This window comes from Nannobrachium achirus (genome assembly GCF_963921795.1).
Source record: "Nannobrachium achirus genome assembly, chromosome: 2".
Taxonomy (NCBI): domain Eukaryota; kingdom Metazoa; phylum Chordata; class Actinopteri; order Myctophiformes; family Myctophidae; genus Nannobrachium; species Nannobrachium achirus.
In genome coordinates, this window is record NC_137811.1 from 51402873 (window position 1) to 51425425 (window position 22553).

The following is a 22553-nucleotide window of genomic DNA, read 5'->3' on the forward strand; positions in this document are numbered from 1 at the left end:
TCTACTAGCCTAGCTCGGCTGTGTTTAGCCATTAGCTTACTATGCCTAACTCTAACCCTAACCCTAACCTTAACCTCTGTAAAACTAAGCCTAACCCTAACCCTAACCTCCGTGGGGTGAGGCACTATCATTCCTGCCGACGCTACGTTGTTGTTGTTGTGGATCAAAGCGAACGCTTGTTCTGCCCTGCGCTGGACGACGAGCGCTCCTGTTCTCAATTTCACTGAAAAAAACGTGATGTATATATTGCGGGGGTGGTGTAAATCGTGCTGCAGTTATTACGTGTCGAAATTTTATGAAGTGATTATTATTATTATATACTTATGGCGGATTACAGTAAGTGTTTTACGATTGCATGGCAGGCACACTTAAAAACATCTTTATTAAGATCAATAAATACAACAATTAAAAAGATAAAAGTAGGTCAAGGACTATGGAGGCAAAGTTGCCAGACCTCAGCTAGGATAGGCAATCCTGAAGAGGTGGATTTTGAGTGAGGCTTTGAAGGAGGGGAGGGAGGGAGTGCTTTTGAGGTGGTTGGGGAGAGGAATCCAGAGGGTGGGGGCAGAGACAGAATATTACTACATTACTGTACATGCTATAAATACAATTCTTTTACTGGTAAAAGCAGCCATTCTCAGCTTTATTTTGAGGTATTTGTGTTCATATAGTCCTAACAGAGGACTTGCCATGGCTTCAGATTGATTACATTTACAAAAGTGTGTTTATCTTGGATTCTAAATCTCAAGGGACCATTTTTGGTGAGCGCGAGGTGCTCTCATGTACTCTCATGCTATTTGCTAAATAACTGTACATGCTAGAAACTCATTTTTTTTGGCATTGGGCATGCATTCTAAGTCTCATTTCGGCACCTTCCTTGTTCGTAATGTCCTTACAGAAGATTTGCTGTGGCTCTGGAAAGATGGGCAAAATAGTAACAAAAAAGGTGGGAAGGGCTATCTATAGAATGTGAACATTTGTGCAAGTCTTTGAAAATATTTAACCCGATTCTATAAATGTCTTCTAAATCCTTCTTCTAAATCAGTGTAATTCCAGAACCCCGGAATTACATGTACCGTATTTGGCTGTGGACCCCCATCTCAAAACATGGTTGTTGTTATCTCCGTGGTGTAGTCTTTTAAAGTCAGAAAACTACAACATTACGTCATTAGCCGCGGTGAAGACCCGTCGCCATGGACCTAGACATATCTCCTCTGTTTTTACTTTCAGACATTCTCCATCACCCCGTTCACTGATTGGTCGATCTTGACCAATCAGTGTGCCTCCGTATTTCAGATAAACCAGATAAACAGGCGCGGTGATAGGACTTCACCGTGAGTCCGTGACTATGATGGCCATCACATTTTTTGGTGATAGCTTATCACCTGAAATTTGAGTTGATAGCTCTTCACCTTGGACTCTGATAAAACCTTTAGGCATTGCCACATATGCATGGATGCCTGGCGGCGTCGCCGGTTCAATTCCCAATCCGGACGACCTTTGCCTCATGTCACTCGCCATCTCTCTTCCCATTTCCTGTCAGTCTACTGTCCTATCCAATAAAGGCATAACAGCCCAAAAACAAATCTTAAAAAAAGAAAAGTAGAGAAAAAAAAAAAAAAAAAAAAGGAATTCCTCAGACTGAAGGACAGGGTGAAAAAGCTGACAGAATATTATCTATGCCATGTTTCCTCAGACTGAAGGTCAGCGTGAAGAACCTGAATGTGGAGAAGGAAGCCCTGGAGCCTCATCTAAAGAACGAGAAAGATGAGAAGGAACTCTACAAGGTAAACAGTCTTGTATATACTGGTAAAAGCAGCCATTCTCAGCTTTATTTTGAGGTATTTGTGTTCACAAGGTAAACAGTCTTGTATATACTGGTAAAAGCAGCCATTCTCAGCTTTATTTTGAGGTATTTGTGTTCATATAGTCCTAACAGAGGACTTGCCATGGCTTCAGATTGATTACATTTACAAAAGTGTGTTTATCTTGGATTCTAAGTCTCAAGGGACCATTTTTGGTGAGCGCGAGGTGCTCTCATGTACTCTCATGCTATTTGCTAAATAACTGTACATGCTAGAAACTCAATTTTTTTGGCATTGGGCATGCATTCTAAGTCTCATTTCGGCACCTTCCTTGTTCGTAATGTCCTTACAGAAGATTTGCTGTGGCTCTGGAAAGATGGGCAAAATAGTAACAAAAAAGGTGGGAAGGGCTATCTATAGAATGTGAACATTTGTGCAAGTCTTTGAAAATATTTAACCCGATTCTATAAATGTCTTCTAAATCCTTCTTCTAAATCAGTGTAATTCCAGAACCCCGGAATTACATGTACCGTATTTGGCTGTGGACCCCCATCTCAAAACATGGTTGTTGTTGTTATCTCCGTGGTGTAGTCTTTTAAAGTCAGAAAACTACAACATTACGTCATTAGCCGCGGTGAAGACCCGTCGCCATGGACCTAGACATATCTCCTCTGTTTTTACTTTCAGACATTCTCCATCACCCCGTTCACCCCGTTCTACTCTAACTATAAGTATATAGTTAGAGTAGAACTCTACAAGGTAAACATTCTTGTTAACCTTTGTTTAACAAACAGTCTTGTTTCAGTTAGAGTAGAGTCATTAGCAATATATGTACATGCAGTGATGGGCAGTAATGAGCTACAAGTAGCGACACTACATAGTTTAACTAAGATAACGTTCTAAGTAACGTCACGGTAGCGACGCTCCATCTGAACCAAATAGCTTTTTCTGTTGCGTAGCTATTTTTAGACCCAAGTAGTGACGTAACGTCCAACAAACGCTACACGTTACTATCCCTGCAAAAATGTAGTGCAAAATAAGGTTTATGGAGAAAATAATTCCCAACAGATCCCCAAACATGTTTTCTATATGGTGAAGCTCACAGAAGAAATTGTCTGAGAACAGCTGACGAAAATGCAACCGTTGTGAGCTTGTAGATCTTGTGGGGCGGAGCATAAATCAGGCTTGAGCATGGCTTGAGAGATTGCTGCAGCCAGCTGAGATGGACAGAGTACTCGACCCTAGTACTTCGAGTACAGAGTAGGCTACTCCTGGTCAAACTAATATAATGCCTCAACTCCTACTTTCCAATTGCTTGTCAGGGTGGGGGGGATCCCCAATTCTCTTTTGGGGTCACAGCCTGAAAAGGTAGACATTTAATTAAAAAGTAAATGAAAGGATGACACAAGGGCTTGTTTCCAGTTTCAGTTTGTTTTATAATAATCAACCGAACTGAGCATTTTTTGACTGCCTATTTGTTTGGTGGAAAGTTGATTACCAAAAAAAATAATAATAATAATAATGTGTTGTAGTTAGCTACTAACTTGCTGTGTAGCTTGTAGCTTGCTCTGCTACATTTCTCTGTGGATAGCTTCAAGTTATATTTCATTGAGAGTAGTGTTGTGCGGTTTTTCGGTTTTACGGTTTTATACGGTGTTATAAAATGTTGCCGGTCTCGTAAGCCAAAACAGAAAACCGTCACGTGACATGTGCGCCGCCGCCGCATCTGCCGTGTTTACGGAAGCAGCAGAAATCACTCCTGAAGGAGACACAGAGATAATGGTAGCAAGCCAAGTAGGCAGCTGGGGTTAGACTTGGTCTCTAAAGAAATTCAACAGCTGTAACCAAATAAAGAAGCGAGGCTTAGCTTGAGGCTAAACACGGTGGATCTACAAGCTCACAACACGTTGCACGCTCGACGAGCCACAAGCTTGTAGATCAGCTATTGTTTATGCCTCTCCTCCAAGGCTAAAGGAACGGGGCTAAAGCGCTAGCATGCTAACGATTTAGCCACGTTCCTTCAGGAGGAAAAACAACAGCAAACGTAGGCTAAAAGTAACAATTATGTAACGTCACTGCATCGATGCAGAACGGCACGCGGATGCATCACAATGAGAGCAAATTGTCTTAATCTAAAACCTTTTAAGAAGTCCTCTACTCCATCACTGTTTACTAGACAGTGTGTGTGCGCGACACAGCAGCACAGTACACACTGCAGCAACGGTATAGCGTTTGTCAATCTGTGGATCGAGACCCCAGAGAGGTCCCAAAATGATTTTGGGTGGTCCCCAAATGATTAACTTAATGTGCAACATTGTTTTCTCACTCAACCGTAAAAAGAAAAACATATCCTACAGTGTATTGAGGGTTTATATTGTACATGTCTAAAGTGACAATGTAAGGACTTTTTTTAACCTCTGAAATGACAAATTAAATTGACTTAGGCTATTTACAATTTATTTTAGTATAGCCCAATAGTATTTACTGCATTTTTGTGGGTAAAACACTTTTGTATCTGCTTTATAAATAAAGCACTTTGAAACTTTTTTATTCTTCTTTTTTTTTATCACATTAAAATCTATAAGATTGTAAAACCGTGTAAAACCGTGTACCAGGGGTTTTTTGGGAGCCAAAATCGGGGTTTTGAAAAAATGGAAACCGTACAACCCTAATTGAGAGTAACTTGTAGCTTAGATTACTACATTTTCCAAGTAGCTTGCCCATCACTGTGTACATGTATCCACCAACCTCACACACTGTTGTTTATTGTAGAGATTCTCAACCTTTTTATTTCCAAGGACTCGCACATAGGGATGGGACTATATGCGATATTATCGTTTATCGTGAAAAAAACACTCAAGATAATCATATTGTGAAGATTTCATTTATCGTGATATCGTCTTCCGTCATGCACTGGATCAATCACATTTTATTTGCCGTGCTGCATATCCGGTACCACTTAAATCACAGATAAAAAGCTAGATATCTCATGATCCGCTGCTGCAGTTAATTGGCACGACTGGTAAAACAGACTTTCGGAAGTGTGGAACTGTGGAAGGCACTCTGCCCCCTGCAGTGGGAAAGAGGGAGTCCCGCATCTGATTCGCCTACCGAGCATCCGATTCTGTTACGCACAAGGAAGCGTCCTTCAGAATTCCGGAAGCTTGCCAGTCCTCTTTTACCAACGCCCCCCCCAGAGCTGGAGGAGACCTTTTTATGTCTATGACTTAAACCCTCCATAATTGGTAAAAGGTACCTAAATATACGTACTTGATACAGTCTTTTTTCACTCTCTATCAAACGTCTTTACCAAAAAATTGCCGATCTAAGCTCACAACACGACGCAACACAACACGTTGTAGATTGGCCAGTATAATGGATTTTGATTGTCTTTTGTTTTTCTGCAGAGCATGCAGTTTCCGACCACTTTTTGAGCAATTCTCTGACCCTTAACAACCCATGCTCTTCTTCTCATCCTGAGCAAGGTTCCGGCCACTCCATTGTGATTCTCCTCGTGGGCTTCTCGAGCTAACAGTGTTGACACCCAGGCTTCATACAACAAGACGGGGACAGCAACTTTATCTTCATTGAAGATCTGCACGTGTCCCCCACAGACCAACAAGCCAGTCTCTTTATCTTTGTACACCACCAGCCTGTCTGTGATTGTGCTTGGGAAGGATGCACTTTTCTGTGCTGCAAGGAAGATTTCTCTTAGGGCGTCTTCTCTCTCTGTCACTGAGATGACTTGTGAAGACGACACTGCCTCCCACTTTGGATTGTTTGCAGTTCGCTTGTTCCCTCTCATGAACGTCTTCGCTGCTCTCCAAATCCAAGCAGCTGTTTTGACAAGTCAGCTTAGGACAGCTGATCCTGCTGGTGGCCTCTTTGGTTGTGTTTGGGTTTGTGTTGGTTCCTGGTCTTGCTTTAGTTCAGATGTTTTTTGTTTGTCAGCATCCTTTGGATCTGGTGGCAGTTGTGCCTTGGCCTGTGCTCGGGTCAGTGCAGCAACAAATGCTTTCTTCTGTAATCTGTTGACACTGTCTCTGGCAGCTGTCACCAACTCTTTGGCAGATTTAACTGGCCATTCATCCACTGGTAACTTCAAGAATGTTGGTCCAGAGTAGAGAAAGGAGTTAGCTTCGCCTTGGACTCCACTAGAGTGACGACTGGGCCCTGGTCGGTGTTCCACCAGAGGTACTGTACATCACTGCGCCGTAGGCATGCTCACTTCCATTCGAGAATGTTATTGCCCAAGGTTCTCCACTGAAGCCTGGAGGCATTATGGCCCTGGAAATGTAATCTGCCCGAGTTGCACATACTCTTCGAAGAGACGGATTGCATCTTCTCTGATATGAGGCTGTCTGAGAATGCTGTGTCCCAGGTGTCCTTGACAGGGCAGTTGTCGGTCTTTGCCTCCTCGCTCTCTGCACAAGGATGGCACCCTTTTGCTTGGCAGGAGTCACCAGGCCAACTTTGAGAGGTTTATGGATGACATGACGTGGAGCTTATCCTCTTCCACAAGGTACCCTAGACCAGGTGTTCCCAAACCTTTTTGGCTCGGGGCACTCCTTAAATATTTTTTTCATCCGAGGCACCCCTACATTATTATATTCCTAATTTTCACTCCCAGCACCTTATATTTATAGCATATTTTAGCGATTATGTTGCGAGGAAAGTGAGATAATAGTCATTTTGTTAGAACCGACAGAAAATAACTTTGTATTTCAAGTTTAAAATTATACTAGATGTATTTTTAAATGTCTAGCTGTGACAACGAGCTGTGACAACGAGTAGCATCATGATCACTGGAAGCTCCTGCATTCCGCTCCTGCATTCCGCTCTTTTAGGTTGTGAAGCCTCTGGGGGCAACGTTTGAGAAAACCTCCTTGAACTGCTTTGCTAGGGTGGATGGGAGATTTTTGATGAACTCCTCCTGACCCTCTGTGTACTTCTTTTTGCCTTTATCCTTTTCAGATTTGTCAGACTTCTTTGACACAGATTTGGAACAGAGGTACAAATGATGCTCAGGAGCCTGCTCTTCCCTGCAGTCTTGTTTTTTACATAGAAAGCCGGGTTTGCAGGATGATTGGTCATCGTGGACCTCAAGGCATTTCGTACACGCTCCCAACTTCTTTACTGAAGCCTTCCTTTCAGCCACAGTCAGAGCCTTCAACTGCTTGCAGAAATAGAGCTTGTTCTTGTGTTTGGCATCGTCACAGACTACACAGCCTGGTCACCAGCTGACTTTGTAGAATTGGTTCTTGCACTCTTCTGCTCAATTTTGTTGTCTTTCCAACTTGGTTTACTTGGCTCCTCATCTCGTAGCTGCTCAAGCTCCTCGTAGATAGCCTCTTGCTGCTGGAGGAATGCCAAGAGATAATCAAACCGTTTGTCCAGTGTCACTCCATTCAGGGTTTCCTGCAGGAAAAAGTCTTGACCAGGGGGGATCTCCTGGCGCTCACGCTTTGCTTGACATTTTTTGACAATTAATTAATTAATTCAAGTAATTAATTCACTTAATTTTTTATATTAAAACTCACCCAGCGCTATTTTTAAGACCCTTCTGAGGGTCCACAGCACCAGGATTTTGCCTACCTTTAACGTGGGCGCGCGCGCGAATCTATTGCGCGATGGTTCACCGATTGCATTCACAATACGATCCAGGCACGGTAAGCAACAAAACACTACAGCCTTCCATTGCTCAAAGCGAAACCGACTGGGCGCCACGCTGGTGTTGTGTAACATTGAACCGGATGACATTTCGGCAGACAGGATACAGGCGTCGTTGTCCCGCCCCCCCCATTTTTGTTTTGGAAGATCTGGATCTGTTTTTTGTGAAGAGGGCCCGTCCATAGAGCGCTATGGACGGCGAATCGGCGATCATACTTTTTTGTTTTATAGTTATTAAAGCTAATTGATAACTCGTCATACTCGTCATAAGCAGAGTGGACCCATAAATATAGCTTGTCAAACTCGTCCAATGTAGTGGATTAGTTAATTCTTATTTTTGCCCTATAAAAACACATGAATGTGCCCATGATGACTGAAAACACAACTACATGCTATCATTCATCATCCACATTTATTCAACATTGAATAAATAAGTTTTTCACAGGACAGAGTAACTTCTTTTTTTTCCCCCAGGTTAATCAACCAGCACTCGTGCCATATAAATAGAAGTCTACAGCACAATAAAATAAAAAAAAACATTGGTGTAAAGTAACTAAGTAGATTTACTTAAGTACTGTACTTATACTGTACAAAGGAGATTTTGAGGTATTTGTACTTTACTTGAGTACCTGCTGAAGTGCCCCAGGGGGGCTCCGTAGTGAAGCGATAAGCGACTAGAATAGAAGAAATGGCGAACGGATGAACGCAGCGTGTTCTCATGTTGCATCGCGTCCGAACGGACACACGAGTGTCACTGTTGACTGTTGTTAGTTAGCTTTTTGGCTAATAAGCTCTCTGTGTGTGTGTGTGTGTGTGTGTGTGTGTGTGTGTGTGTGTGTGTGTGTGTGTGTGTGTGGCTATGCACTGCGCGACTGCACGTATATACCCGGGCCATAACACACTGAAGTGCAGGCAGACAGCGCAGCACATAAGAATACAAAATAACAACTATGTAACACAAATGGTGTTAATGTGCACTGATATGAAGCGCTGCGAGACAGAAGGAGCATTTAATTCCTGAACACATTCAAGAGCCGTGTCGTGCGCAGTGTGCCTGCTACGGTCAGGAGGAGGATTTTTCTTTTTTTTCCCCTAGACCTTGGGGGGGCGGGCGGGTTTTCTGGCCGGGGGGGGGGCGCCTGGCCTATAAAGCGCTGCAGGTTTGGAACAGAGGTACAAATGATGCTCAGGAGCCTGCTCTTCCCTGCAGTCTTGTTTTTTACATAGAAAGCCGGGTTTGCAGGATGATTGGTCATCGTGGACCTCAAGGCATTTCGTACACGCTCCCAACTTCTTTACTGAAGCCTTCCTTTCAGCCACAGTCAGAGCCTTCAACTGCTTGCAGAAATAGAGCTTGTTCTTTTCAATTTCAATTTTGTTGTCTTTCCAACTTGGTTTACTTGGCTCCTCATCTCGTAGCTGCTCAAGCTCCTCGTAGATAGCCTCTTGCTGCTGGAGGAATGCCAAGAGATAATCAAACCGTTTGTCCAGTGTCACTCCATTCAGGGTTTCCTGCAGGAAAAAGTCTTGACCAGGGGGGATCTCCTGGCGCTCACGCTTTGCTTGACATTTTTTGACAATTAATTAATTAATTCAAGTAATTAATTCACTTAATTTTTTATATTAATTCTTATTTTTGCCCTATAAAAACACATGAATGTGCCCATGATGACTGAAAACACAACTACATGCTATCATTCATCATCCACATTTATTCAACATTGAATAAATACGTTTTTCACAGGACAGAGTAACTTCTTTTTTTTTTCCCAGGTTAATCAACCAGCACTCGTGCCATATAAATAGAAGTCTACAGCACAGTAAAAAAACAACAACATTGGTGTAAAGTAACTAAGTCGATTTACTTAAGTACTGTACTTATACTGTTCGAACGGATGAACGCAGCGTGTTCTCATGTTGCATCGTGTCCGAACGGACACACGAGTGTCACTGTTGACTGTTGTTAGTTAGCTTGTTGGCTAATAAGCTCTGTGTGTGTGCGTGTGCGTGTGTGTGTGTGTGTGTGTGTGTGTGTGTGTGTGTGTGTGTGTGGCTATGCACTGCACGACTGCGCGTATATACCCGGGCCATAACACACTGAAGTGCAGGCAGACAGCGCAGCACATAAGAATACAAAATAACAACTATGTAACACAAATGGTGTTAATGTGCACTGATATGAAGCGCTGCGAGACAGAAGGAGCATTTAATTTCTGAACACATTCAAGAGCCGTGTCGTGCGCAGTGTGCCTGCTACGGTCAGGAGGAGGATTTTTCTTTTTTTTCCCCTAGACCTTGGGGGGGCGGGCGGGTTTTCTGGCCGGGGGGGGGGGGGGGGGGGGGGGGGCGCCTGGCCTATAAAGCGCTGCAGGAAACCCTGCCATTATTTTTGCTTGTTTGGTCAAAACGTCCTGTTCTCTATGGACCATAGCTTACTGTGATAGATTTCTAAATAAATGTAACTACTAATTTGTTTCTAAAGTAACCAGAAGAGTCATGTCATTCACATAGTGGCGTGTCAGGATTTATATTCTAAGCTTCAGGCCAACCATGGAGTGAGGCACTGCCTCACCTGTCACCAGAATGTCGTGTCCTGTCATCTAACTGTTCCTAACTAAAGCCTTATATGGATGTCTCTGATTTACCCCTGCTATTCCTGTATTCCTGTATTCCTGTCAGTGTATATAATGGGACCATGCCTGAGAAACAGGAGGCACAGTTAAGCATGCGTGTGTCTCAAAGAGCTCTTGTGTTAATATATTGTTAAATAAATATTGTACTCATTGCACTTTCACCTTCTGGGAATTCAATTTATTATATTATTATTAGTATAAGTATGATGCTTAAAGAATTCTATTACAGTGGCGTCCCTGGGTGGGCCCGGCATAATCTGTCTGTCAGCTTTTCTCTTTTTCCGTACAGGACACACTGGCTATTGATTCAGAGCAGCTGTCGGACAGGGATCGCCGGTCGAACTTAACGGGGTGAGAGTATCGTGAATACAATATGATTTGGGAGGCCAGACGTGGTCATTATAATTGCATGTACCCGGGACAGGCCACGACATTTTTATGCGGCTGTCGTACTTGCATGAACAAAATTTAATAGAGAGATGCCTTGCATGTATAGAAGGTATCTACCGTATCTCGGAAGTATACTGTTTAAACGTACAGTACCCGTGTAATTCGGGGTGAAAGCTAATACGTAGCTCCACGTGATCGTGGGTTGTTTCTGTTAAAGTACAGTACCTGTAGGAAACCAGGGTTAGGGTTGATTATCGATTGGGGAATCGCCTTTCGGCAATAATCATCTCGGTATAGGATATTGCATGACGAAATATTCTCTAAAACGCCGCATGTGGGCGAGTAATTATGAACGTAATCAGGCGATCATAAATGAACGTAACCAGACGTGAAATATGTAATTATGAAATGGTCGTATATATTTAACTGTGAAAGCCAGACTTGGTTGTTAAATAACTATTCCATGTAGTACAGTTGTGAGCATCTTTCTGGTAGGCCATGTTTTGGGGTGCCTTTATGGGCATCCGTCTCCTGTGAAAGTTGCTTACAAAGGGGGGGTAGGTATGAATTTAATTTATGCATTTATGATAATCAACTAGAAGTGGGTAGTTGAAACCAGAACCAAAATAGGAATCGGGATCATCTTTTCTTTTCTCTCGCTGGGTTAAAAATGGCCTGGAGAATAAGAAGGTCTTATGTCATTAGGACATTGGGTAGACCGTATATGGGTTTTGCCACCTTAAATATTTTGTGGAAAGCGTAAGACTCGAGCTGCTGGGGGTGTGAATGTGAGTAGGCTATGTAGAATGTAAGGAAATACATTTTTGGCCTATATCAAATAACTGATGCTAGTGTAAAAAATACCAGGCAACGGGAGAGTCTGTTACCTTATATAAATAGTCAGTCGTGGTCGAGCGATCAATATATCTGAAATGAAGAAACTGTTTGGAGGGAATGCTGGAGTTTCAGTTTGACTGGTAATAAAGAATCCCCGACCATCATGGTCGGCTGGGAAAAACGGCTTTCCGGTGATTTTAGACTATAATGTAAGCCTATAGACTTCGAATTACACATTATTATTTGTCTAAAGTGTTAGAGCTACAACAGAACCCCTATTATAATTAGTCTAGACCTGTCAAACTCTTGTGAGTCTGTCTGACACGGCAGCTGAGCTGCCTGCTTCGGTTGCGTTCTATTTTCGCCGTACAACAGTTACGCGTGGTGGGGGTTGACAGAGCGCCTATGTGAAATGAGCAGAAATAGCGTTAGCAGAATGAAGTTTCCGGCGCTGGTCTCTTCAGAATAAGAGTACCCCTAAAAGCCGGCTATAATAATACATTATGTACTGCACGTTAGGTTTGAAGCTCTTGGAGCCTGGCTTATTTCTGCCGGCTCCCAGATCGGAAATGTTCTTTCTGCTCACTTCACGGACCTTGTCAGAGCTACAAGCTGACAGCACGGTGAAATGCGCTGCGCTGTGGGCTTGTAGGTCTGCTATTTTTAAATGAGATACAGGGTCACAGCAGGCAAGGGTTCCTTTGCTGGCTATTTTAGTAGCGTACCGCACCGGCCATACGAAGAAGCGTATAGGCCTACATTGAGGAGACGATTGTTCTCGTGCGTCAACGCTTGCATAATCATACAGCAAAGGAAACCTCGGCACAATTAAATAGACATTATTTGATTTGACTCAAAAACCCAGGGACATTGAGCTCGTTATGACAGACCTGGTGAGAGTAGGATATTATAAGGCTGTAACAAAATAGACCACTGTTAATAGTGTAGATCAGCTGTTTCCAAGGCATGTTGGAGAATATATTGATTGTAATTTGTAATGGTTAATGAAGGCTTACTTTTGTCTTAATATTTAAGTAGGACCTAGAAAGCAGTTTGACTATTGAGGCTAATTTGAATTTCATAACATTTTTTGTGAACATATAGGCCTACTGTAGCTGCAGTGATTGGAAACTGGGCTATATAGTTGTGATGAAGTAATCACATTGGTAAACAGTGATGTTTAAATGTTAATGGATGTATTTATATTTATGTGTGGACCAGATGAGTCTGGGTTGACCTATAAAAAATTGTAACCCACTGCGGAGGAGTAATGGGTTGGTTGATATGACTTTATACCAGGGTTAGAGTTAAGGCCTTGCCAGGGTTAAATTAAGATTAGGTAGCAGTCTATTCTTAATTATTAACACTACGGTAAAATCGGTTGGCATTGCTTTGTGACAGGTATTAAGTGAGGTAATTTGTGGGTGAGAACCACATCATAGACATGGTAGTGGACGTCAGTCTAAATGGTTTAGTAGTTCATTAATAGACAGCTTGGGCTGTGATTGACATTATGCTATTTGCTGACTTGGATAGGACAGTATAGAATAGCTGGACATGGGGAACAGGTGCCGTGCTTTAGGAATGGTGGGGGCCTGTGGAAGACAACCCCTGCTGTGAGAATAACATTTCTGTGGTCCATCCCAAATGTGTGTCAGTCTGGGTGGAATGGCTGTTTCAATATTTGGGCCTATTTGGCCTTTGTACGCTCATTTAAAAAGAGAATGTAACTTATTTCAGCCAGTGGACTGAAAAAAAAATTTTTGTCCAAAATATATCTTTAGCTTTGCAGTTTAGCAGTCGTCAAAATAAAAGTGACCATATGAACTAATGAACATTGATTTAAAATAGGCTGTAGTCAGCTTGTTGTCAGGCTATTCTCTTCATAGGCCAAGCAAGGACTAAGGGTAAGGGTAAGAAATAAACAGTAGTGCAAAATATATATGGTTGGCTGAAAACTTTATTGATAAAATGTTTCTCTAATTCAGGGAAACTCAAGCAAAGTGATGGTGTAATCTGGTTACACAAGTATGTCACATACAAGAAGTTAAATGTTTCAGTAGAATCTAATTTTCCCTAATATAGACAGTAAAAAAACGGTTGCCAACCTGTCAGTATATTTTCGCATACTTCAACTTGTGTGGAGACCAGTGCTCGGGGGAGCACTGCTACTAGTTTATTTTTAAAGTCTTAGCAGCCAACATGGCAATTTATTTGAGAAAGAATAAACTAACTGATTGTTTATAGGCCTAGTTCCAAGTATCACCCATGTGTTTAATACTAGAGGTAACATAAAAATGTATCTAAGGAGAATAAACTGACAGACAACGCTATAATAGGATTAAATGCATGAAGTTTGTATTGTTCAATGTAAAGTGAAAATTATCCAATATATTTGGGTTTTCCCACATGCAAATAGACATAATATTATCTACTTTTGTGCCTGTCATTAATGGGACAGATACACAACGGCAGTGTCCGCAAAGCACAGATAAGAAACTTAAAAGGGAGAAGTAAGAATTGAATTCAAGAATTTGAGAAAACTTTACAATGGGCCTATGCGGAAGAACCTAAAGAATAGGTGTAACAATTATCTCACAGCAACTGTTCGGGTGAACACTATCTGTTCATGGCAAAAGTATTGACAGAATTGCTTTAAGGAAGATTCTGTGTAACTGTAAAGTACTTGTAAGAATGCATGACATTTACTACTTATGCATTATCATTGAAATTATAATTAAATACCGGAATACTGATGATAATGATGATCGTAGCATTAGTGTAAAGACATTGTGTGGTTGTCTTGTTTTATCATATTGGGAGAAGCCAGGTTTTCAAACATAGACCTAGGGGAAATCCTTTACTCTGCTTACTGCGTGTCCATCAGAGGTTCACCGGTCGCTTAGGGCTATACTGGGAGAGGGCAAATGCAATCACATTGACAAGTCTGGTCATCAATATGGACTAGTTCCGCATCGGGGGAACACGTGTTGGACTGGGGACAACATGACACTGAGAATATTACTCAAATGACATTTTGGGACTGCAAGAATTCCAATGACTACTGAAGCCAGGTGCATGGCTTTGATTCTGTGGGGGGCACACAGAACCCTGGGTGGAACCGAACATTCTTAAGGAACATGAAGGATACATCGTATGAACACTTTGGATGGATAATCACTATGTTTTTCCTGTGTGGTGTTTGTAGTAATTCCTCTCTCAGTGTGGCGCCAACGTGACAGGGGAGCGATGGTGGGGTCGTAGTAAGGTGGTGAGTACCCATAGCTCTGGGAAGAAAGGATTGATTAAGATTAGTGGCTTCCATTTGATAAAGAATACAACTATGTAGACTAAAATATCTTATTGACGGAGGCTTGGATGTTTCCTCAGCCAATATCATACATACAATGGATGGATAGGATATTAACTGTATAGTCCAGTAAGAAAATATTTAAAATATGGATTTAAAATATAGGAGGACTGACAGAAAAAGTATTGATGGGAAAAGGTGTTCTTTAAATTTGAACCCTATTTAATATACTTTATGGTTAATAAGCCCATAACTATATATATTGAAATGGTTTTAAACCGTTCAAGGCATAACACAGTCTGTGAAGAGAATTGTCCCACTGGAAAAATATGATACTCAAAAAGATAAAATATTTTAACCCTGCACTAGCCATACGTAGTCCTTAGGGTTTATAAGGAGGGTCCCAGGGAAATAGTTAAGATTTGTCTAACCATACAAACCTAATTTTTACACTTACATAGGATGAGTGTTGCATTGCCCTAATTACTATACCCATAATGTTAGATAATCTAAAACAGTGGTTCTCAAACTGTGGTACATGTACCACTGGTGGTACATGGGCAACCATTTTGGTGATACTCAACGGAGTTTCCAAAAAAGATAAATAAGGAAAAATATATAAATAGAGTGAAATATTTATATTATACTACAGGTAGTACTTCTGACCAAGTATTTTATGAAATGGTACTTGGCGTAAAAAGTTTGAGAACCACTGGTCTAAAATATGACATGGGATTATGAAAACAACAGGGATATCTGAGTCAGATTGTTTGTTGCCAATATATTCTGAATAAGAGAGCAGGGCCTACATTTTAACTTGTGTTTAAAATAAGCCAATAACATATTCTCCTGTTCTCTACCAACTCTAAAAAAAAAAAAAAAAAAAAAAAAAAAAAAGAGACATTTCTAAAATAATCCAAAGACCTATACGTAAGCATAACCTAGGAGTGATGCAGGCGTGAGGAACTATAGGAGTTCAGTGGACATTTGGCATCTTTCTAGTTTAACTTGGGACTAATGACTAAAATAGAAAAAAATAATGGTGTTTTTAAGTGTATTGACATGCGTACTCGAGCAAAGTTTAAAGCTGTTTTAGTTAACCTACTAGTGTGTGGATACTGTCTAACTCTGTGGTAGCCGAAAATACAGGCAGGCAGCAAAGATAGTGTTTTATTTTTGGGTTAAATCACAACAGGTGTGGCCACTGACCGTTAAGGTCTGAGGGGGTTCAGTTCAGCAGTTCAAGCTTGTGTCACACAAGGGTAAACGAGAATAGCTGGATAGGAACAGTGTCGTCTTCAAGTATTAGTGGACAAGGTCGAAATAATGTCTGTAATTTAGGATTCAAGATTGAAAGGGGATTGTACAGGGAGTTGAGTTTGGAGGTACTTAATCCACTCATAGGATATCTATAGGAGTAATGTTGAAACTTGTTAAAATAGTACAGTACATTGCAAAAGCAGATAGGCAATATTGAATTGTACCAATTTCCTACATAAAATAAGGGGAGAGTCCTGTGCCTAGGAAAATAATATATGATGCTAGGGTGAAATATATGTTTATGTACATAAGGAGGGTATATGATTCTAGGAAAAAATATGTGTTTCTATAAAAAAATATATGTCTCTATACATAGGAAAGTCAGTGTGGAGTTTAGTATTTATGTTGTTAAGTCAATTGCGGGCTTAAACCAGTGAACTGGTTGTTGTCTACTTCTATTTTAGTTAATAGGGAATAAATAACGGTGGTTTCTAAGGACGGAAATAATCAGTGTTGAGGGGATAGCGTTTTGTTAGCAAATTGGACCCTCTTATTTAACTAATAAGCACTATCCATGTAGTTCCTGGGAGTTTAATGAATGGAGCCCGCGACAAATGGGTCAATGCGGTTGCATTCGGTTTCTGATACACTGCTACTACACCAGTCTGCGTCACAGTTGACGTGGCAGTCAGCTGATCATTGCCTGCTCAGTTATCTATTCCTCCTTCCTTCTGCCTGCAGTAGCCTCATGGGGGGGGGGGGGTGTTTATATGTATTTGTATCTCCCTGCTCCAACAGGTTGTTGCTGTTGTGAGCTTTACTGTAGGTCATGCTCAGTTAGAAAGACCTTATGTTGAGGACTGGGAACTGAATATATGTTGCCAGTGCTTATCAAAAAAGGGGGGGGGGGGTAATATGGATTTTAAAAGAAGTATAAGAAGAATTCGTATAAGAAGAATTCGTTTTTTAGGATTATTAGGCTAGGCTATTAGTAGTTCAGAATTGTTGTCTCTAGTAGTTTTCTCTAGTAGATATATTTATAAGATTGGCTAGTACAATTTCAGGTTCAGTTTCTAGAGGAACCCCTGCTGGGTTTATAGTGCCAGAGGAACATGACCAGTTGACATGCATTGGAAATACAGTATGGAAAACTACAAGCCTGAACCACCAAAGAGTGTAAGTCTAATATGATTGTTTGATACCCGGGTATATAATAATATGTATGAGAATGAATGGGACAGTGTTTTTTGAGAATCACTGATCTGTTGGGAAATAATGGTGAATGCACTATAGGGACCTATATTTAAACATGTGATGGTTGTCACCTTTGAAGGTGAAAGAAAAGTCATGCTAACTATACTTTTGATTTCTCTATAGGGATCCTGAGTTCCATCGCATTTTGGACGGAAATGAAATATATTATTGGATTTGTCTAACGAAAGATTTTCTCCCACGAATCATTTAGTGAATGTTTTAACAGATTTATTCTTTCTTCCCAACATACTGTATGTGTGGTTAACACAAACTAACTAACTAACTAAACCCATAACAACATGTCTATGCTATGGAATGTCGTTGGGAAGATGAAATGTAATTACAGGAGATGTCAAAATGTTTCCAAAAACATTGAGTTAATATGGTAAAGGAACACTCCTAACAATGGAAAAAATGGAAGGAAAGATATGTCAAATATATCTAAACCCTATGGTAAGAAAATACTTCCACACATTAAGGTATGTAAAAATATAAGGTATCATTCATTATTGCACTATTTATGACCATTTTGTACTACAAATTGAATATTGTTTAAGTGATAAATGCTCCCCATTGCCATGTTGGAAAATACAGAATATTGATGGCTGTATAGATTATAAAAATCATTCTAGGTTAGGATGTGATAACCCTTGGTGCTGAGTTTTCTATTTCCAGTTTTATGAAATCCAATAAATTAAACCATACATGAAAGATGAGACGGAGCCATAAAAATGAGATGTATGGAAACCAAAAGATGTCTGGGAAATCACCATGGAATTGCCGCCTTGCATCCCAACCAGATGAGATGATAGAACTGTGCAAGGGACATACCCTAACTGCCTTGCATCCCATCCACTATGAAGGACGCTGTCAATCCAACTGCTATGAGGACGTTGTGATCGGAAAAGGGGCATGGAAGCCCTGTGTCGTGACATTGCCCAAATAAGGGAAGAAGAGACATTACGAACCAACCTAAGAAGGGACTCATTCATTCAAGTGGAAAAGAGTGCAGGAGAAACACATACACAAACAAAATGCTGGCTTTACGAAGTGATCGCTCAAACCTGAGGGTCGTAGGATGGAATTTTACCAAGATAAATGCTTAATTGGATTTTCGCCCCTACCAGATTTAAATGTGTTTCAAAACTGATTTTCGATCCTCCTGCAGATGGAAAACAAATCTCATTACATTTAAGGAGGGAATGTGATAGATTTCTAAATAAATGTAACTACTAATTTGTTTCTAAAGTAACCAGAAGAGTCATGTCATTCACATAGTGGCGTGTCAGGATTTATATTCTAAGCTTCAGGCCAACCATGGAGTGAGGCACTGCCTCACCTGTCACCAGAATGTCGTGTCCTGTCATCTAACTGTTCCTAACTAAAGCCTTATATGGATGTCTCTGATTTACCCCTGCTATTCCTGTATTCCTGTATTCCTGTCAGTGTATATAATGGGACCATGCCTGAGAAACAGGAGGCACAGTTAAGCATGCGTGTGTCTCAAAGAGCTCTTGTGTTAATATATTGTTAAATAAATATTGTACTCATTGCACTTTCACCTTCTGGGAATTCAATTTATTATATTATTATTAGTATAAGTATGATGCTTAAAGAATTCTATTACATTACTCACAGATCATCGCGTCTGTATTCTTTCTTCTCTGCGTGAAAGAAAAGATTTGGAATGGCCGCGAAGGGGACCTGAACATCTGGTAAAAACAATAGGAAAGATCCATTGCAGTTAATCTACATTAGCTATGGCTAATGAAATACTGTCAACCTCCTAGACACATGAAAACCAGAAAAAGTACAAAACTATGGCACCTCCTCTTTAAAGGAACATTTGGCCTTTCTTGAATCTCAGAGGTGTTCTGTGGATGGATCAAAATGTGCCCGCTGATTAGTGTTTAAGATTTTCCGGGAAATATCACATTTTATTTCCCGGGAATTTTCTGTCCTTTTCCCGGGCTTCCCGGGAATTCCCGTTAAAAAAATAATAATAATAATTTTCAATTAAAACCATGGAATGTGCCTTTAACAATGCATTATAGATCCTATTGGGGGCGACATTGCGTAGCCCATCGTCTGAATTTCCACGTGTCTTTGAAAAGTTGAACACTCGCATGACAAACCTTAGTTGGGAGATGGACGAGGCTACGCACAACTCTGTCCAAAAAACAATGTTCCTCAATGGCTCGTTCTAAAACATTGCATAGGCCTACCTACATGGATATTTATTTTGGGGGATATATAACGTTTGCAAGATCATTCTTTATAGTTCACCCGAAAGAAAGCAAGTTACAGAACACAAAACTTGGCTATTACTTACAGAATATTATGCTGTGTCTCTAATGGTAAAGGGACTGTCGGAACACAGTATTAATGAGCTTTTAATTAGCCACCACGTTATATTTAATCAAACAACAAGTTTATCTATTATATGGGACGTGTAGAATTCCACAGCACTCTCCGTCCACCGCTTCCCATGATAGCCAAACCAAACTTCCATTCTCTTCGGCCAGAAGAGAGAGTCAGAGAGAGATTCATTTGGTATTGGAATTGGCAGGATTATTGTAGCCCTGAAACATGACGGTCGTATGATACGACCAGCATGTTTCAGGGCTAGGATTGTTGTATTGCAGTGCCTTGTTGGGCTTTAGCAGGACAGGACTGGGCATTCTAATATATTTTTCCTGTTAAAAAAGGAGGCGAGGATAATGTGACATGCAGCTAGGGGTGGGCGATATGGCGATAATTATCGTCTCGACGATACCGCTTTGCCACGATATGCTTTTTCAGAGTATCGTTTCTCTCGTGATACAAACAGTCTCAAGGCTCTGGATACAGCGAGTGCACGTTCTATGAGTCGCAGCTCTATTGCTTAATTTATACTTGGTTAGGGTTAGGTATAGTACGGTGGTGTAATTCGCCAAAAAGAACAGATCTACAAGCTATAACGTGTCGCGTCTCAACGTGTCATATAGCTTGAGGATCTGTCCCCTGCTTTCATGGCCCCTCCCCCGGGCAGCACGCAGACAGGCTTGAGTTGTGATTGTGCAGGAGCACCAAGCAGCACGGCACAGTGGTCCACGATTTAGTTTCACTTTCACGGGACTTTGTAAAGCAGTGATGCAGCTTGGCCTGCATTCTTTGAAGCATATTTTTCATAATGGATGCATTAAACTAACATCTCACTGCTTGCAAAGCTGAGCTGTGCTGGAGTCTCCACTCCATAGCTGTGTGTTCTGGCAGTATTGATGAGATGATTTAGATCACCTTGTAAATCCATGCTTCTGTTTTTATTAACTACAAACAAGTAGCTATTTGCCGCTATTTGTAAAGTGCTTTGTTATGTTTTCACCATTGATGCATGCGTGTGTCGTCGCGTCTCGCGGTGAAATCGTCGCGTCTATTTTGCGTCTATTACATAATTGGCTTAGTTATAAAAACCATGCCATTATTGTTGGTAGAAAAGCTAAAAGCTAGGATGATAATGAGTGAGTAATTCTCTAAAAAGAAAGCTTGTATCATAACAAACCTCCTGACTTTGGTTGGTCATAAGGTCATTTGTTTTCCCTCAAGTTTCAATGGTAAGGCATGGGTTGTTGTCAACCTGTGGGTCGAGACCCCCAGAGAGGTCCCGCCAAATTGTTTTGAAAATAGCCGATCTACAAGCTCACAACACTCAAAAAACATTTTAAGGGAACCCATAAAACATTTCTGGGACCCATTTAAATGACCTGAACCATCATCACACCAACTAGTAAATATTTTGAGGTAAAAAATGATAATTGTTTAATCAAAAATCTGAATGTTATCATTAAAAAAATCATAGATTAGGCTATCTATCTTTCTATCTGCAGTATAAAAATGAATAGATTATCTATAGAATATCTGTGTGGGTCTAATAATCATAATAAACCTAAAAACTCGCATAAAACAGTATCGTGATAATATCGTGTATCGTGATACTGCATGAAGCATATCGTGATAATGCTTTTTTCCAGTATCGCCCACCCCTACATGCAGCCAAATTGCCTCTGCTCTGTAGTAGGCCTTTCTAGTAATTAGTATCAATTTCTAGCAAGAAAAAAACAATATCCGTATTTGTGTTTACAGACGGTCACGTCCCCCCTCAAATGAGCATTGGCTGGTCGGGCAAACTGAAAGCAAACTTCACCTGCCCGAAGGTTTTAGGTGGGCAGGCCTTAGTGTAGGGGCCTGCCCACCCATCAAAGAAAGATGGGAGAGGGAGGCAGGGATTGAGATATCAGATGAGATGTGGGAGGGGATCTGGGATTTCCAATGGCCTTCGAAATCCAGGAACTCTCTTGGTTCCTTTTGGGAGGCCTTACGGTTCAATTTGGTTTCATTTGTATACTGTCAGAGTTAAGGGGAGACCTTGACATGTTTGAGAACTACTGATTTAGACAAAAAAAGCAGGTTTAAATGAATTCTGCATTGAATCTCTGTATTAACAATTCAACAGGATTTTTATAAGGCTCCCTCATTGTATCACGATATATACGATCTCAATGATATTCATCACCATTTATCGCCCACCCCTTCCTTAGTGTCAATGCCTGCCACTCAACCCCCTGCAGGGAGACATGAAAGTCCTGAAGGAACAGCTCCGTCAGAAGGAGGAACAGCTGCAGGCCATGCTGTCGGCCGAGCTGCGTGACGCCTCCAGTGCCTGTGACCACAGCATGTCGGACCTGTACCGCATGAAGCTGGAGGATGACGTGCTGAAGCAGGGCAAGGCCGACGCACAGGCGCAGTGCGGATGCCTGGAGCACCTCGTCGAGCAGATGAAGGCCGAGGCCAAGCGCGAGGCGGTGAGGAACCTTTTTACACTCATGAAATCACCCCAATTACATAGACGAGAAGCCTGTCATTTGTTTTGACTATTGAAGATTTATTGTAATGTTTGACGAAAAAAATATGTTTCGTATGAAACCCCTGTTTATTAAACTCTGAAGTACTCCTTCCTTTGGGATGCGCACTGCTGCCGACCAAATACAGAAACCATTCACTCATGGGACATGAGGATGACATCCCCCTGGTTTGATGTGCCTTAACTCATTTGCTGCCATTTTAACATTGTACTGTATGGCTTTTCTGCCATTTTGTACAATGATATATTTTTTTTACATTTACATTTTTCCTAAATTCTGTATTTGCACGACAATGTCATACAGTAATGAAAATGAAAGAGGACAAGCTCTAGTTTCACCAAAAAAATATAATTTTGTATTTACAATGTACCATTCTATAGTTAGAGCCATTTCAAAACCCTTGTTTTTTGATTTTCCGAGCTTAAAAATCTAATGAAAGGGAGTTATTTAGGTTTTTGTGAATGGTCTTTTTTCAAGCACATAATGCACTTGA

At 41.0% G+C, this 22553-nt stretch overlaps 1 pseudogene across 1 annotated transcript in view; it reads left to right on the top strand.

Moving 5' to 3' along the window:
* The window catches only part of LOC308308140 (tax1-binding protein 1 homolog B-like), a 70235-nt pseudogene that overhangs the window by 12693 nt on the left and 34989 nt on the right, over positions 1 to 22553 (top strand). The window contains exons 3-4 of the transcript in view: positions 1697 to 1787; positions 21767 to 22000. The product of the transcript in view is annotated as a tax1-binding protein 1 homolog B-like (transcript). The remainder of the gene's footprint in view (positions 1 to 1696; positions 1788 to 21766; positions 22001 to 22553) is intronic.